Consider the following 13,027-nt stretch of genomic DNA (forward strand, 5'->3'; position numbering starts at 1 on the left):
AGGGAAACCTGCAAGCCACTCCCCAGACAAGACCTGATTTTCACTCAGTATTTTTAACTCCCTACACTGCTCTTTCAAAGCACTTATCATAGCCTGTAATTAGATACCTGTATGGCTATTTGATGAACTACCTTCTGTTCCTGGTCGTTCTCAGTGCCTGATTTAGTGCCTGGCCCATAGCAGACACTCAGTAAACATTTGTGCATTAATGTATTCAGTGGCTTAATTCTTTCCTTTTCTCTACTGTATATTTTTACCACATAGGTTCTGCTTCTGTGGAACTTCGCTTTGCTTTTGCCTTAGTATGTTTTCAGATTATTTCAAAGCAAATTGCCTCCGTATTCGTATTTCCTACTTTCAATTCTCTATTTGGTTGAGGTCAGTGTTTTTCTTTTTGTTTTTTAGGCCGCGCCGCGCAGCTTGCGGATCTTAGTTTCCTGTAAGGAAGCAGGTCTGAGAGCTGACTAGGTTGGCGGACGGTTGGTCCAGCACCCCTTGGACAGCGGCAGGTGCAGCCAACGCAGGACGGACTCGTTGTGAGCGGACAGAGGACCGATGGCCCCAGCCCCGGGCCCTCTCTTCGCGGGCGCTCCTCCGGACCAGCTGGCGCCGCGGCTGCACCGCAACACCGCGCCTTCAGGCGCCTTCCGCCCAGACCCGCTCCCGACCATTCCCCTCGCCGCTTCCGGCACTGGGGAAGGCCAATCGTCACGTCCGAGAACAAAAGACCCGCCTCCTCCGCCAGGCAGGTAGCCAATCCGGCTGCTCGCTACCCCAGCGTCCCGTGCGCGAGGACGCAAGACCTTGCCCAATCCGTCCGCGGACGTGCTTCTGGTCCCGCCCCTGCCTGTGGTAGAAGCTGTCAATCTCGGCGTCCCCCGTGGCCCCGCGCGCACTTCCTTCCCGACGCCGTGACGTGCGCAGCCCTGTGCCCGACGGCGGCGGGCCAATGGCGGTGGTGGATACGGCGGGCCAATGGGAGGTAACGTCTCATGCGGCCCGCGCCGCCGCAGCCGCCGCCGGGTCCCGGAGCCAGAGGCCGCCCGAGCCGGAGCGCGATGGAGCGAGGGCCCCAGGCGGGGAGGCGCGGCCGAGCGCGCGGCCCGACGCCCCCTCAGTGAGCGCCCGACCGCCGCGGCGCAGCCCGAGGGCGGGCTCGCGTCTGCCCGCCTCGCCGCCGCGCCGGCGCTTGGAGCCCGCGCCGCCTTCCCGCTCGGGCCGCGGGCCGGGGACGGCCCGGGGCTGCATGGCCTCGCCCGCGCGCCGCCGCTGAGCCCTGGGCCGGAGACGGAGCCGGAGCCGGTGAGAGCCGCGGTCGCGCCGGGGTTGGGGCGGGCGCGGGGCGTGGGGCGGCCTTGCGGCCTGCAGGCCTTCCGCGCCGGGCGGAGCAGCGCAGCGGGCTTCGGCGGGCCTGGGGGCCGGGGTCCGAGGCAGCCGTGACGGGCCTCCAGGGCCTCCGGGCGGGCTTGTAGGGGGGGATCCGGGTGGGCCTGAGGGCCTGGGGGGTAACCGGGAGGGACGACGGCGGGTTTCGGACGGGCTTGGGGGCCGGGGGCAGACGGGGGTTTCAGGCTGGACTGGGGGGCAGACAGGGGCTGAGGGTGGGCTCTGGGTGGGCCTGGGAGGCCCAGAGGGCCGACGGGGGACTCCGGGTGGGCCTCGGGCCCTGGGGGCCCTACCGGGGTCCTGGGACAGCCTTGAGGGGCAGAGGGAGGGCTCTGGACGGGCGGGGGCCGACGGGGGTCTTCGAGGGGCCTGAGGAGCCGACGGGGGCTCTGGGCAGGCCTGGGGACCGACACGGGGCTGAGGGTGAATTCTGGGTGAGCCTGGGGAGCCGGAGGGGCCGACGGGGCGCTCCGGGTGGGCGTGGGGACGTTGGGGTCCCGGGGCAGCGGTGAGGGGCAGACGGGGGGCTGCTGGGGGCTCCGGGCGGGCCTGGGGGGCCCGGGAAGCCTTGAGAGGCCGGCCGTGGGCTGTGCAGGGCCCCGGGCACCTGGGGAGCGGGGCGCCGACCTCTGACCCGCGGGAGGGGCGCCTTCGCGGTGTAGGCTGTAGTTATTCCCAGCGTCCTATTATTATCGCTGTTTTGAAATGGGAGCAGGCGGCTTCGGGCTCTAAGCCGGAGGGGGAGGGCGAGCCGGGGCCCTGGAGGGAGAGGGGGCGTTGGGGCCGCAGGAGGCGCGTGGGCCCGCGGAGGGGCAGGAATGCGGGGCAGCGGTGCGGGGGTGTTTCGGGGGGAGGGTAGGCGGGACTGGGGGGCGGGTGGGAGGGAAGCGGCGGCGGCGGCTGCAACAGCAGCCCTTGGCCTCAAGGAACAATGTGAGACGTTGCTTGAAATGTTAATTTCCGTTCCTCATTTCATCATCCCCTGGCAGGGCGGTAGCTGTGAGAGCGCGTGCGTGTGTGTGGTGTGTTTCTGTGTGTGGTGTGTGTGTGTGGTGTGTGTGTGTGTGGTGTGTGTGTGTGTGTAGGGGTGGCCCTGCCACATGGATTCAGTCCCCTTTCAAAGAGGGATCGTGTTGTTGAATCTTGTGTCTCTGCCGTTTTGGGGGGAGTCTTAATTTTTCTTGAGGGCTGCTCTTTTCCTGGTGTCCCATCAAGGTTTTCTGCTTCTGTTGTGTTGTGAAAGCTAGTCTCGTATCCCAACTTCCGAAGAGTTTTGGAAGAGGCTTTGGGAGATTAAGCTGTCCTAAGAGGGCCCCGTGCTTCCAAAACCATTTTCTTTCTAACAGTTCAGATGCAGCAGGCTTAGGTTTCATGGTTTCTGTAGGTTACGAGAAGTTTTATGTTCGTTTGCAAGAACAGGATTTCTCAGCAGAGAAGTCAAATTTCAGGCTTTCTTATATGGTGAGAGAGTATTCTGAAGTGATTTTGCACAATGTCCTTAACATTCCTTTTCCACTGAGCAGTGAGAGTGCGCGCAGTTGTTGAATTGGGGGGGTGATGAAATGCTCTCAGCCAAAAGATGTAAGATGATACTGCTTGTAGAAGAAGTGCCATTGAAACAGTTACTATTTTTGGTTTGTGCAAACCCAGTCAATGGCATAACTTGGATAGTTCTAAATCAGAGACCCTGAGACTGTGTTTGATGCCTTTAGGACCTTGATTGCGCTTACTCAGTGTTGCTGTCCTGGAAGACCTGGAGTTTTGTTTGTGTTTTTTAGAATGATTGCACAAGTACTCTGGTATTACTTTGAAACTGTAGTTAGAAAGGAAAAAGGGAACACATCTTGCTCAACTTAGATTGTGACCCTTCATCCCCCGCCCTCCATTCAGCTGTTGTCCTCCCTCTGCGGTGTCACGCTCAGGAGCGGGCTCGCCTTTGATAGGCTGGCTCTCTGAACGGAGGAAACAAAGACCAAGTTGCTGTGACATTTTCCTCTGTTCTTTGTGTGTGCCTCTTGAGTTAGTTAAAAAGCTACCCACAGATAGTGCCAAATTTGACCCAGCTTTGAAACTTTGAAAAGATCTTTTTCTTCTAAACTTTTTTTTTTATCGTGGGAAAATATACATAACAAAATTTACCAGAAGTTTGTTTTTAAAGGTGTCACATAGTCTTGAATTCCTCCTTTGCAGTTGTACCTTTGTGCTGCCACTGTTGGATGTTTTCCTTTGGGCGTGCTGTGGGCCAGCCATGATAATCACACTGCACAGCAGGCCTTTCATCTCTCCAAACCAGATGGGCTGCTTGTGACTAGTGGCTGTCATCTTAGCTCTAATTACAGTGTTGATACAGTGACAAGTAGAACTTTCTACAAATAGAGTTAAAGAAGCTGTGCTATTTGTACTGGAGAATATTTTTCAAGAGGCGTTGCGTTGCGTGCCTTGAGTTTTTAAGTACATTTGACACAGTAAGGTTACGTTTCATCCAATATGAGAGGAGAGTTACTTTGCATAGGATGGCAATGAGCCCATCATCAACTAAATAACATAATTAGAGAGCGTCAGTAAATGCTGGTTCAGAGCATGGTCTGCATTTGTTGCCAAAATAAGTGTTTTGATCTGTCCATTAGTCCATGTAAGTCCCTTCATCTCTCATATGTAAGTATAATGGATGAGCTTCCTTGAAGAGCAAGATACTTGCTAGTTAATAGGTGTGAATGACGCTGCACTGCTTGCCTGGCTGTGTGCTGGGTCAGTTCACTATTGCTGTTCAGTCAGTGCTCTGTGGGGACTGAGTTTGGCCTGTTTGATAAACTTTGTACAAAAAATCGAATGAACGCAAATAAAAGTTACTGTCTTGAAATGTTTTCATGTGTGTTCTGTTAATTTGAATTTCAAATGGAATTTCTGTGCAATTCAACTTTTTCAGTTTTATCTTAAACTCTGTGAAAGATGACGTCAATCCCCAGCACCTGGAACGCAGGCAGTTAGAGATAATTGGTATAGAAAGCCTTTTTAAAAAGGCTTAGGAAATGATCCACTTCAACAACTCTCTGTTAATTCTTTTTTGTTGTTGTTGTTAATTCTTATAGAGATGTTTGTGTTTCTAAGCGGTTCTTTTTTTTGTTGTTTGATGCATCTTATTCTTTTTTTTTATTTTTTTTTTTTTGCATCTTATTCTTGATATCTTTTAAACCAGAGTCAGACTCAGCTGTGTACGTAAGTGTATGTTTTTGTTAGTATTCTTCTGTGCTTTTCTTAACTCCCGCTCCTTTCTCCCCATGTTAAAAATTTTCTTTAACTTCACCTTTCAACCAAATAGTGTTTTATATATATGCTAGAACTACAAGTATTATTATTATTATTATTTTTGCGGTACGTGGGCCTCTCACTGCTGTGGCCTCTCCCGTTGCGGAGCACAGGCTCCGGACGCGCAGGCTGAGCGACCATGGCTCATGGGCCCAGCCGCTTCGCGGCATGTGGAATCTTCCCTGACCGGGGCACGAACCCGCGTCCCCTGCATCGGCAGGCAGACTCTCAACCACTGCTCCACCAGGGAAGCTCTACAAGTATTATTTTTATGAAAGTGTCCCAAAGGATTATTAACTGGCCTAACCCTGATTGTGTGACCCCCTGCCCCCACCCATGTCCTTCACTCAAGTCCTCTCAACTCTTCATGCTCCGGTTCCATTGGCCTTTCATTTCCTAGGTGACCCTCTGCCTGGACCAGGGTCTTGCTGAATGTCCATCATTGTCTCCCTTGCAAATCCTCACCGCCCCCCCCCCCCATCAACACAGTTGATCAAATGTGTGATCACAGGGCTCTAAGCTGAATGAAGAGAGGCACGGTCTCTTTGTCACCCAGGGCCCAGCCTAGGCATGACCCTGGGCTTAGAATTGGCTCAGGAAGTATTTGTTGAATTGTTTAAAGGCAGTGTATGGAAGTGTTTGAGAAATTTTGAAAGGACATACTTAGTATCACGAACATTTACTTGATTGACTAGGAATTACACTATGTACATTTTAGCCATTTTCCTATTTGTTGTTATTACAGGTTTACTTGCGAAAGGTGTGGGGCATGGCTTTTAAAATTGGCACAGAACGAGAGATAAAGGAAATAAAGTAACGGTTGTCTTTGTGGAAGAAAAAGAATGCTTTCTGTGAAAGCAGCTTTAGTAGGACTGCGGTGCGGGGGCCACAGTCAGAGGCTCGCCAAGTGTGGTTTGCTGCTGCTGCTCATGGTGATGAGTACTTCGGGCACCTTCTGGCCGCGTGTCATGTGAGCAGTGTGGAGTCCTGTGAAAGGTTTAGAATTTTTTGATTTATGTTTTTTATTTCCTAAACGGTTGTAATAAAGAAGGCCAAAGCAATATAAATTCTCCAGAATGGAGGCGGGCCCCTTAACATTATTTATTTATTTTTGGCTGCATTGGGTCTTCGTTGCTGTGCGTGGGCTTTACGTTGGGGAGAGCGGGGGCTACTCTTCGTTGCGGTGTGCGGGCTTCTCTTTATGGTTGTTTCTCTTGTTGTGGAGAACGGGCTCTAGGCACACAAGCTTCCGTAGTTGTGGTGCATGGGCTCAGTAGTTGTGGCACACGGGCTTAGTTGCTCCCCGGCATGTGGGATCTTCCCGAACCAGGGCTCAAACCCGGGTCCCCTGTGTTGGCAGGCGGATTCTTAACCAGTGCGCCACCAGGGAAGTCCCTAGTTTTGGCATTTTAATGAAGAAAAAAAAATCTCTTTGGAGGGAATACACCAAAATGGAGTTGTGTTTTATTTTTTTCCCCCTTATGTTTCTGTTTTCTAAAATTTTAAAAATGAAACTTATGTATTTGGGAAAAGGTTGTTATTGAAAAGCCTAATCGTGGGCATAATTTGGGTGATAAAGACTTGAGTTCTTGGTTTAGATAATAGTAGATTTGTGTGGTTTTTTAACATTTTAGGTGGTAAGGGGTGAGGGGAATTGGTGGTTGTCGAAAACGTTTAAAGACATCATTCTAGAACTTGAGAAATCCTGCAGTTCACACTCTGGTCCTTTGAATAAAGAGTTAAGTGGGTTTTCAATGTGAAAATAGAAGAAGTCTGGCCTATTAATATAGCTCAGATTTTTCCAAGGCTGAAAGGACTGAAAATCCTTCTGTGATGCCCCCTCCGCAGCCAGGATGGAGGTAGGTGGCCGTTGGGAGCGGTGCTGAGTTAGAGCGTCCTTGCTGCTGGCTGAGGGCGAGACCCACGTGTCCAGTCTTGCCTTTGGCATCTGTGCAGTGAATTATTTATTATCCTGAAAATCTGTGGGTGCTCTTTTTCCACTTGCAAAGAAACCAATGTGCACCTCTTCACAAAATAAGAATGTTGGTCTTTGCTCAACTTAAAACTTTTTTTTTTTGCAGTACGCAGGCCTCTCACTGTTATGGCCTCTCCCGTTGCGGAGCACAGGCTCTGGACGCACAGGCTCAGCGGCCATGGCTCACGGGCCCAGCCGCTCCGCGGCATGTGGGATCTTCCCGGACCGGGGCACGAACCCGTGTCCCCTACATCGGCAGGCGGACTCTCAACCACTGCACCACCAGGGAAGCCCTCAACTTAAAACATTTTTGATCACTTAGGTCAAAGAAAAGTATTTTGTCAAGGTTAAATAAAATTCATAAAATCCCCCCTTTTTCAGTTACTTGTTTAAAAAAAAAGTGACCTTTAAGAATGGCTGGGGTTGAAATTTAACTTGTAAATGCTTAATAACTTTGTGATATCAGAGATTACTTTTCATCTAAAATGTAGCAAATAGACTTCTTTTCTCAGCTCATTAGTAGTTAAGTGTCCCTTCCTCTCCCCCTTCCAGTGGCAGTCTTCAGACCCAGAATGCGAATGTCCTGGAATAAAGAACATTTCTAAATAGTGAGAACATTTTGGGAAGGTGCTTTGTTCATAAGGTTTGGGCTAAAGTTATGAATAGTGGGTTTTTTTTCTTTTAACTGCATTCATATCCAGTAAAATAAAAAAGACTTTCATTTAATTCTCGGTGATAATGTAGACTTGAGAATATTATGGCTGTACTGTGTAAACTTATCTAAAATAGAGAGCATGAGAAAAGCAGAGAAGAACCTTATTACTCTTAAGAAATTAAGCCTTGCTGGTATGTACCATGTTTCTAAATGCGGTTGTACATCCTGTAAAACAGGAAGTAAGAATAAAAAACAGCAAAACCCCAAAGCAGCACTCTTGAAGGAATTAACTTTAAAAAAAGTTACTAAAACACTGGACTAATTAAAGGATGTGCAGAACACTGTAAGAAATCTTGGCCTTTTTGGATGCTTACAGAGGAGAAAAGCCAGTCTTTTTTTAAAAAAATAACTTTATTTATTTTTGGCTGCGTTGGGTCTTCGTTGCTGCGCACGGGCTTTCTCTAGTTGCAGCGAGCGGGGGCTACTCTTCATTGAGGTGCACGGGCTTCTCATTGCGATGGCTTCTCCTTGCGGAGCACGGGCTCTCGGCGCGTGGGCTTCAGTAGTTGTGGCTCGTGGGCTCTAGAGCGCAGGCTCAGTACTCAGTAGTTGTGGCGCATGGGCTTAGTTGCTTCGCAGCATGTGGGATCTTTCCAGACCAGGGCTCAAACCCATGTCCCCTGCATTGGCAGGCAGATTCTTAACTACTGTGCCACCAGGGAAGTCCCGAAAAGCCAGTCTTTAGGGGTCTGAAACTGTAGCCCTCAGGTGATTCTGATTTCAAAGAATTTATAGACTTTGTGAATTCTTTCTTTGCTGAGGTGTATGATTTGTTCCGTTTAGCTTTAGCTTACCTACATAGGTATTTCCATTACTTTGAGAAGAGTCCATCTGGAATTTGAAGTGTTTTAGTCTAGAGGTTAATATATTAAATATGCTAAAGCTCAGAATGTTTTCTTATGGGAAAAAATTCCCCTAAATACTTGGGAAAGGTGATCTTTGAATTGTGTCTCTTACCTTTTAGTATGAAGTTTAGAAAAGGGATCTGTGCTTTCACTCACAGCTGAAGTAATTTTCAGCAGATATAACCTTAATGAGATTTACATGTGAACTTTGTTTTTCTTTGGTGAAGTGATTAGATCTGATTCTGCTGAACCTGGGTTCTCATCAGATGACTAACTTTTTAAAGAAGACAGTTTAAGCAATAACTCTAATCTTTAAAAAAAAAAAGATAATTAAAGACTAAGGGCACAATGAAGTTTTAGAACACTGGGGAGGGAATCTCTTAGAATTTAACCCACAGCATCTCGTTTTCCTCGCCTTGACAGTTTTCTTCTAGGCTCCAAATATGTTGTCTAGAGGGAGATGGGAAACAGGGGAGATGGAGGATTTGAAGAGGTACCACAGGAGGGTGTGAAGGTTGGAAGGAAGGCATGCTCTCACAATCTGGAGAAACCCTTGTGGTTTTTATATTTCAGTGCTGTCACTATTTTCTATGGCTGCTGTAACAAATGACCAGAAATTTAAAGGCTTACAACAATACAGATTTTTTCTTATTTACAGTCCTGCAGTTTAGAAGCCTGGCATGGATCGTGCTGGGCTGAAGGCAAGGTGTCAGCAGGGCTGGTTCCTTCTGAAGGCTCCATGGAGACTTCATTTCCTTGCATCTTCCATCTTTTGGAGGCTCTTCACATGGCCCCTTCCTCCATGTTTGAAGCCAGCAACCTTGTGTCTCTCTGACCTTCCAAGGTGGATTTGTTTTGTTTTGTTTTTTTTAAAACACAGGACGTTTATTTAAACTGTTACTTTTCATAATTCATTGAAACTTATCACAGGTCAATATCTTCATTCTGTTACCTTATTGGGTACATTCATTAGTGTTATATAAACCTCCATATAAAATGAAAGAACTAAAAGTACAGCTAAGAACGTAGCTCTTCTTCTGACTGTCTTCGGCCTCCATCTTCCACTGTTAAACACACTTGTGATTATGTGGGGTTCACCTGGATGATGCAGACTCGTCCCCCGTCTGCTGATGAGTAGCCTGAGATATCTAGAGGCTCCAGGGATTAGGTCGTGGAGCCCTTGGGGACGTTATTCTGCCAGCCACACCGGGAGTGCATGGCGCTGTCGTAACACGTGAGGTTGGGCCGGGTCCGTGTGCAGCAGGCTCTGGTGCTTGGCCTTGGTTCCCCAGAACTGCCTTGGCTCTCGGAGAGACTCAGTGCCGTCCGTCAGCCAGCAGAACTTGGCATTGATAGGGGATTAGTGGATATGCTGGAAACACATGTCCTGGACAAGGTTTTGTTTTATTTTTTATTTTATTCTTTTAAATTTTTATTTAGTTTTTTTTTGGCTGCACCACATGGCATGGGGGATCTTAGTTCCCTGACCAAGGATTGAATCCGCACCCCCTGAAGTGGAACTGTGGAGTCTTTACCTTTGAACTGCTGGGGAGGTCCCAAGGTCTTGTTTTAAATAAATTTTTATTTTGGAATAATTTTAGATATACAGCAAAGTTGCAAAAGTAGTACAGAGAGTTCCGTTATATTCTTTACCCAGGTCCTCTAAGGTTAACATCTTACATAGCAGTGGTAATTTTGGCAAAACTAAGAAATTAGCATTGGGACTTCCCAGGTGGCGCAGTGGTTAAGAATCCGCCTGTCAATGCAGGGGACACAGGTTTGAGCCCTGGTCCAGGAGGATCCCACATGCCGTGGAGCAACTAAGCCCTGCGCTACAACTAGTGAGCCTGAGCTCTAGAGCCCTCGAGCCACAACTACTGAGACTGCGAGCTGCAACTACTGAAGCCCATGCACCTAGAGCCCATGCTCTGCAACAAGAGAAGCCACCGCAGTGAGAAAGCCTGCACGCAGCAACAATGACCCAGCAACGATGACCCAACGTGGCTGAAAATAAAAAAAAAAATTAGCATTGATGCGTTATACTGTTAATTGAATCCCAGATTCGTTTAGATTTCATTCCCACTAATGTCCTTTCACTGCTCCAGGATCACACATGGCATTTAGTTGCCTGTCTCTTTGGTTTCCTATCTGTAACAGGTTTTCGGTCTTTTCCTTGTTTTTCATGACCTTGGCAGTTGTGAAGAGTACAGTCTTTGTTTTTTCTGTCTTTGTAACCATTCACCCATTTGGCACAGTTGTAAAGCAACTGTGTATAGGCAGTTGTGTAGCTGACTTCTGGTTTCTTTGACTGTTTTCCTGAATGTGGCCTGCTGTATACGGGGAGAACAGTTTGGTGTCTTTTTGTAACTGGAATGCATAACATGCTCTAGGGAGGGGCTTCTAAGACTACACAGACAGCTTTCTCCACGTTCCACTGATTTAGTCAGATGTTTATTGGTTGCTCACTGTGTGCGGGACTGTGTGGGGGAAGCACAGAGATGAAAGCAAGGTGTGGGGCAGGAGCTGCACGCAGGGGCGAGGGCATTTCTGGCTCCGGGTCTGGGGGTTAATGCAGGAAGTGCTCTGGAAGCATGGTGGGCGTCGGTGGGTGTGCAGAGAGCAGGGTCAGGCCGGCAGACTGCCGGAAGGCTCTGGACAAGGGCCACGAGGGCGGGTTGTAACGTGAGAATGTCAGCTTGGCTTGTTTGAACACGGAGCCCATGAAAGAAGGTGGTAGCAGATGAAGCCAGGGAAACGGAGTACAGCCCGAGCGTGTGGGACTCAGGATGAGGGCCCTGGCCATGGCCTGCTGAGGGACGGCAGAGGCCGTGCGTGGGCTCTGCTGGTGCCAGCGGAAGGCCAGTGCCTGGTGATGCGTGAATCTGGGCTGCCAGGAGAGGGGTGGCGTTTAGGGCTTGGGTGGAGGGAGTGAGTGCCAGCCAGGGTGGCCACTGCTCATGAGGGCCCCCTGCCTTGTCTTCTAGCCTGTTCTTTCAGCCCCGCCATCCTCTGCTTTTGGATGATGTCTGGTTTAGAAAGGTCTCAGTGGAAACTGTTACAGGAAGTGGGAACACCATTTTCTAGGGAAATGTACGGTGAGTGGTAGAAATGGATGATGGGATTGAGATTTTGTTGTCGGAATGATGCCTGAGTTTAAATGACTGGCAGAGGTGCTGTCCCAGGGAAGTGGCTGAGGAGCGAAGTGTGTCTGCTGGAGCCTGGCCTGAGGCGAGGCTGGGAAGGCCTCCCATCGAGGCCGCCCTCAGAGCACCTGGGGATCTTGAGAGTGGGCTGCCTGGACAAGATGAGAAGACTATTCATTTGGTTGCACCGGGTCTTTAGTTGTGGCAGGCGGGTTCCTCAGTTGTGGCTCTAGGGCTTCTTAGTTGCGGCACGTGGGCTCCTCAGCTCTGGCATGCGGACTCTTAGTTGCGGCATGCATGTGGGATCTAGTTCCCTGACCAGGGATTGAACCCGGGCCCCCTGCATTGGGAGCGTGGAGTCCTATCCACTGTGCCACCTGGGAAGTCCCTGCTGACAAGTGTTGATGTAAATACTTGAGGGTCAGCTGAGAGGGATGGCCAGTTATATAAAAGGTCCCCTGCCTTGTGGAGCTGTGACAGACCCAGCCCCAGTCTCTGGTGCTTGCCCCCTGCAGGGAGGAGTGGGCACCTCCCCAGGAGCCTGTGATTGGCTCCTACGCGTCTTATTCCCAGACAGTTAAACTGCAGGCCAAGGAGAGTAGCTCTGAGTCTGGGTAGGAGGGGCTAGAGAACTTGAAGCTGGAGAAGCAGCCTGCGATGAAGGCGGGTGGGTGGAGAGGAGAAAGGCCACGATATCTCAGGCTTCTCTTGCACGCCGTCTGTTTTGTATTTCCCATAGTTCTATGCACATGTTGTGCACGTATGATCAGATACCTAGTCAGTATTTGCCTGAAAGACGGATCTTAAAAGTTAGGCTTGGGCTTCTCTGGTGGCGCAGTGGTTGAGAGTCCGCCTGCCAATGCAGGGGACACGGGTTCGTGCCTCGGTCCGGGAGGATCCCACATGCCGCGGAGCGGCTGGGCCCGTGAGCCATGGGTGCTGAGCCTCTGCGTCTGGAGCCTGTGCTCCGCAACGGGAGAGGCCACAACAGTGAGAGGCCCGCGTACCGCAAAAGAAAAAAAAAAAAAGTTAGGCTCTAGGCTGAGGAAGGAGTGGCACCTGGCAGGAGATACACAGCCCTGTGTGCCTGGAGCTCGTCGTCCAGTGAAGCTGCGCCGGTGTCTGCTCGCGTGAGAGTCGGTGCGGTTTGCTTCAGGCCGTCAGAACGGAGCCTCTGACCTGCTCTGTCACTGCATGCTTGTCATGTGCTGTGTCACGAGGACTTTGTCCTTTGGTCGGACTGTGGGCGGCAGCAGTTACGCTCAGGGCGTCTGGCCCTGGAGCCTTCAGCGGGGGATGGCTTTACTGGGCCAGCAGTACAGTCAGGGCCCCGAATTGCATGCAGTCTAATTGCAGATGGAGAGATAAACGGAGAGCAGAAGTGGATGTTTTGGGCCGCTTGGCTGTGTGGTGCTTGGCTTTGAACGTTCACTCTCACTTAAACGCTCGTAGCTCTGCCAAGTCCCTTTGTTACCACCCCTCCATAACATTAAAGCGTTTCACCATTTTACTGGCTGACAACCGCCCTGCACCTGAGGGAGAGAACAAGTTGCTATAGTTGTTTTTGTGACCCTGACTGCAGTGTTTGATGGCTGCACCATTACCACGGGGGTGGGGGATCCAGGATGGGGCAGGGACTCAAGTGGCTGTGCTAGTC

At 50.3% G+C, this 13,027-nt stretch overlaps 1 protein-coding gene across 6 annotated transcripts in view; it reads left to right on the plus strand.

The window, feature by feature from the left end:
* The first annotated feature begins 1,037 nt into the window (after positions 1–1,037).
* Positions 1,038–13,027, plus strand: part of ANKRD11 (ankyrin repeat domain containing 11) — a 172,159-nt gene continuing 160,169 nt past the window's right edge. For 5 of the 6 annotated variants that reach the window (XR_007474081.1, XM_033406237.2, XM_033406241.2 and 2 more), the window contains exon 1: positions 1,038–1,302. The gene's annotated coding sequence lies outside the window, so the exon portion shown is untranslated. The remainder of the gene's footprint in view (positions 1,303–13,027) is intronic. The other variant, XM_012536844.3, reaches the window with a different exon arrangement.

The sequence above is a fragment of the Orcinus orca genome, chromosome 20, assembly GCF_937001465.1.
Source record: "Orcinus orca chromosome 20, mOrcOrc1.1, whole genome shotgun sequence".
NCBI classification, from domain to species: domain Eukaryota; kingdom Metazoa; phylum Chordata; class Mammalia; order Artiodactyla; family Delphinidae; genus Orcinus; species Orcinus orca.